Genomic DNA, 5,263 nt, shown 5'->3' with positions numbered 1-5,263 from the left:
CCTTCGCATTGCGTCTGTCTGCGAGATGCCACTGCACCATGCTACCGAGACTCGACGACACCAACACAGCATAATCACACCGCTCCACCTCAGCACCACCACCATCCATTGCCTGCTCCAAAAATGATGCCCTCAATAGGTAGAACGGCGTTGCGCGCCGCCATCGTCCGTCCTGGGACACCCAGATCTGGGGTTTCCCTCGAAGCAGCCTAGGCGAGAACATACTGAAGAGACAATGCCTTCAACAAATTAACGACAAACAGCGCCACCATCGTCCGCCATGATCAAATTCAGGGTCGGCTTTCACCGCAGCCACGCCTCACCATCGGGAACTAGATGACGGATCGAGAGACCCGCCAAAATAGCCACAAACTAGCCGATCCCCTCCGGCGAAAGATGAGACCAGCACCACCATGGATTCCTCATGCTCGAGAACCACCTAAGGAACACCACCAACTACCAACATCGAGGTCGCAAGGTGCAGTACATTTTTTTATAAAGGGAATATATTAATATCAAGAGATACCAATTACACCCAGCCTCTGCAAGAACGCACCAGCCTAATGGCACTACGGATGCACACAACCAAAAAAATGGAAAAGAAAACTAAGAAACAAAAGTCCCGCTACAGTATCTCGGGCCTAACAACAGCAATACATCCACCGCCATGACAACACCTAAATTACAGACTCTCCAAAAAAACGACGCCTCCAAGAAGGGAACAGTGCTCAAACACCATCGTCGCCCGATCAAAGATCTTAGGTTTTCACCCTAAAGATAGTCCCCGCTCTCAAAACAATGCCTCCACCAAGGTCACTGCCAGGCACAACCAGTTAAGGCCAGACCTTGGGTTTTCACCCTGAAAGGTAGGACTCTGCGCTTCACCTGTGTTGTCGTCCCCACTTTCATACCGCTGATCTGAAGCCCGGACACCAAGCAAGGCCCTCAACAGCGTGGAGACTTGAACCTCCCTTAGCTAGTCCTCCCCTCCGGCCTTCATGAAATTCTTTTCTACCGACTTTCATCATGGATCCATAGTCACTTGATGTCAACACAGAAAAAGAGCTTCGCGCCGCTCCCTCCAGAACAAAATGGTTGGAATAAACGCATGGGTGCGCACGACCGAATACCTCCGATCCAGCAAACTCCAGGCAAAGCACGGTTACATTCGTTGGCGGAGCCTTCCGGAACTCAACCCTCCGGCCAGATCACGAGTCCAGGCCTCCGTTAGGTCCTCCTCTTCACGCAAGAGAGGCCCTAGGACCGCCGCCTTTATTCAGGTCGGACCCCCACGTCGGCGACCATCCCGGGCTGGCCAACCCAACCCTCCACCGACGACACCATCGCCGGCTTCCATGCTCCTCCATCTCACCGCCGGATGGCGGTGATAGATCAAAAATCCACCACCACCAACCACAGGCCGACCCTCTTCGGCGAAGAAGAGGGCACCTCCTCTGTCGAACCCAAGGCTGCTGCCCCGGGCTGCTGCCCCGGGCGCCCTCGTGTCGCGGAAGAAACCCGAGATCGCCTCCACGCACCGACGAGAGGTGGGGGTGGATGGCATGGCGCAGACCGAGGGCCTGGCCGCCGCCCACCACCAGCCCCTGCCGGAGTGCTGCGGGAAGCCGACGGGAGGAGGGAGACCGCAGCGCCGCCCATCCCAACCGCGCCGGCCGGTACGCTAGGGGACAGCCGACGGGAGGACGGCCGCCGCCGTCGTCGCCCATCCCACACGCGCCTGCTCCGCCATGCATCGAGGAGGTGGGATCCGGCCGCCGTTCTCCACGCAGCGACGAGGAAGGGCCCCCGCCGCCGCCACACCCTGAGGGACTTTGCCCCGGCGGCGCTACCGGCGGCAGCGGCGGCGGAGGGTGGGGTGCGGGAGAGGTTAGGGTTGGGGTACATGGCCCGGTCATGTCCATCTGGCTTAGATCGGGCCCTTCTGCCCCACGCCGCGCCCGCCGCCATCAGACCACCGGGGTCCCCAGGACGCCTTCGTCGCCTGCAGATGGTCGCAGATGGCCTAAGCGGGCGCCGCCGCTGCGCCTCCATGGCGACCAAGGATCTCCGCCGCCACCACCACGCCACACAGGCTTTGCCCGGCGACGCCTACGGTGGCAGCAGCGGGAGGAGGAGTGCCTAGGAAGAGAGGAAGGGAGGGGCGGCAGGGGGGAGCCCGGTGCGGCGCGGTGCGCCGCTGCAAGGGGTGGGAGATGGGTTGCTGGCCTCATTCCGGCCCCATTTGGCATCACCGAAAGAAAATCATTCACATGGCTGAAACTACATGAGGATTTTGTGTTGCATGTACCATCATACTAGCCACACCGCTGCCTAGCTAGAGTATCCTCTCTGTTGGCTGCAGTGGTGTTGGTAACCTGCAGCAGTGTTACAGTCACTGGGCTGTAGCTCACTTCACTGCACTTTAATTGTACCACGGGAGTAGAAAGCGCATCTGTGCATGCAAGTGAACTGTGCAGAGGACGATCGAGAAAGATGCAGGCATGCATCGCACGCACGCACGCACCAACAAACGACGAGCAAGCTGAGGTAGTATCCTGGTTGCAGGTACACGCACGTGCGTGCGAGTAAATTTTCAAGGCCTCGCGATGGGATGGTGGAGATTAATCGTCATCGTTACTGCAGGCCTGCTGTGCCTGTGTCCCGATGTGAAGCAGTGGTGCTACGTACGTACGTAGTGTCCGGTGAATGGCTGGCACGTACGTGCAGTAGATGTGAAAGATCATGGCAGTGTGTCGTGTGTGTGATGCATTCACGGGAACAGTACAGTGTTAGTACGTCTCGATCAAAACGTACACTTGGCCAAGGATCGCGCGCTCTCATGCAGCAGTGCATGGTGAATCTTGTAAAAAAGTATAGATAGGATTTTTTTTTTTTTTAAAACGGAGGCAAAAGCTTTGCCCCATCCATTAATTAAGCAGAAAGTGCACAGTTTTTAGGAGAAAACCGGGCGAAAACCATACAAGACACCACGGGGTCAAGCCCACACTTGCCACGTCACAAGGACAAGCCCACTCAAACCCACCACTGATACAAGCGGACGACACACTCGTCAAGATAAGCTTGCCTTCTAACCAAGCCGGAGAGAAGACGCCGTGCCTACTATGGGAGGAGCAGATACGGGACACTCCAACGTAGCTGAAGAAGACAAACCTCTCAGAGAACTGCGCCAAAACGACCCTGTCGCCCTCGCGACACAAGGTCGATGTCCTCAACACTGTCAAGCTCTCGGGGCCGCCACCCCGACATCCAACTAACCCACCACGCCCGGCGCAGAGACCACCAACACCACCTTCCGGGACCGCCATCCCGACATACCGCCGCTCGCACTCGGAGCCACGACGCCGCACGACTCGGCAACCCGCAGCCCAAGCTGCACAGAGCACGCCGCTCGCAGACCACGGACATCACACCATCATCCGGGGCCGCCGCCCCGACATACAAACCGACCGTCCCCTCTAGGACGCATCAGTACGAGCCGACTACCCTGCCGCCCTCACGGCCAAGGTTGCCACCCAAGCCGTGACAAGCCACAACCACACACCATATAGCTGTAGACGCACTGCCCTCCGGGGCCGCCGCCCCGGCGCTCCACATCCTGTTCGAGGCCACCGCCTCGACATCCTCAAACCCTGCTGGCACGATGACATTGGACGGCAAACGAAGCACCGCTGCCCCACAAGGTCGTGCTCTCCAAGACGATGCCTCCAAGGAGGAAGCGACGGAGACCGACGCCATCGCCCGCTCCGGCCGAGGCAGGAACTTGGGTTTTCACCCGAAGAGCACGAAACCTTCATGGCAAGGGAGGTAGGAGCCCCACGGCGATGCCTCCAAGGAGGGGCACGACATCCAGGGACGCCGCCAACGCCGGCACCGACCCAAGTCGGAGCTGAGTTTTCACTCGGACTTCATCTCCTGAACCGGGACAGCCGGAGCTACACAGGCCACCATCAGCCACCTCGCACCAGCCACCACCGCACGCCAACAGCGTCGGCTGCAACAACCTCGCCCGCCTCACCTGCAGCACGTCGGCTGGAGGAGATCCTCCCCCAACCAGCAGCTCCTCTCCCTGCTCCTCCACCCAGCAATGGGCCTCCCCGCGCCCGCCCTGGCCACCACACACCGGCGAAGGCACCCCCGCGCCGTGCCATGCCGCTGGCCACACCGCCCCGCGCCGGCCCGCGCGCCGGATCCGGCCCGGCCGCGCGCCAGCCTCCCCACCATCGCGCGCCGCCGCAGCGCCCTTCCTCCACCGCTCAGCAGCCTCGCGCGCAGCTTCCCGCGCCGGTACGCACGCCCGCCGCTCCGCCGCCGCGCCGCACCGCCGGACGAGCTCCCGCCCGCATCGAGTCGCGGGGAAGAAGAAACGGAACCGCCCCGCCGCCACCTTCCCCGGGGAGCGCCTGGCATTGCCTGCTCCCCTCCGGCGGCGGCGATGCGAGGGAGGCAGGAGGGGGGCCTGTAGGGCGGCAGCTAGGGTTTCCCCCGGCGTTGCCCAAGGAGAGCGACGCGGGGGCTAAGTTTCGAATCTTTTAGTATAGATAGGATTGAATTGCCGTGGCGTGTACTCTTTATATATAACAACACATACAATCTAGGGTTTACAATTCAGTTAGGATTACAACTTCTATCGCAAGTCTAATTAGCCTGACGTGATAGGACGTACCCGCTTAGGTGTCACCCTACTCCGCTTAACAGTCCCCCTCGACCCAAACAAGGGCTAACTAAATTCAATCCATACTTCATTCGATCAAACGCCTCCTTGCCAAGGGCCTTCGTGAATATATCAGCACTCAGATCACGCGTAGAGATGAACCTCACCTTCAGTGCTCCTTCTGACACCTTTTCTCGTACAAAATGAAAATCAATTTCGATATATTTTGTTCGAGCATGAAACACAGGGTTTGCTGTGAGAAAAGTTGCACCGAGATTTTCACACCACAGAATTGGAGCTTGAGACTGAAACACACCTAACTCACGAAGACTTGACTGCAACCATGACACCTCTGCCGTGCCATTTGCAATGGCTTTATACTCCGCTTCAGTACTCGAGCGACTGAGAGTAGGTTGTTTCCGAGAGCTCCAAGATATCAGATTGGGTCCATAGAACACTACATAGCCTCCAGTTGATCGGCGATCATCAAGACACCCCGCCCAATCTGCATCCGTATATACGCTTAATTCTGTGGATTGAGAACGCCGTATACTGAGTCCAACCTTCAGAGTTTCTTTCACATACCGCAGC

The sequence above is a fragment of the Lolium perenne genome, chromosome 3, assembly GCF_019359855.2.
Source record: "Lolium perenne isolate Kyuss_39 chromosome 3, Kyuss_2.0, whole genome shotgun sequence".
Taxonomy (NCBI): Eukaryota; Viridiplantae; Streptophyta; class Magnoliopsida; order Poales; family Poaceae; genus Lolium; species Lolium perenne.
Note: the sequence above shows the minus strand (reverse complement) of the source record.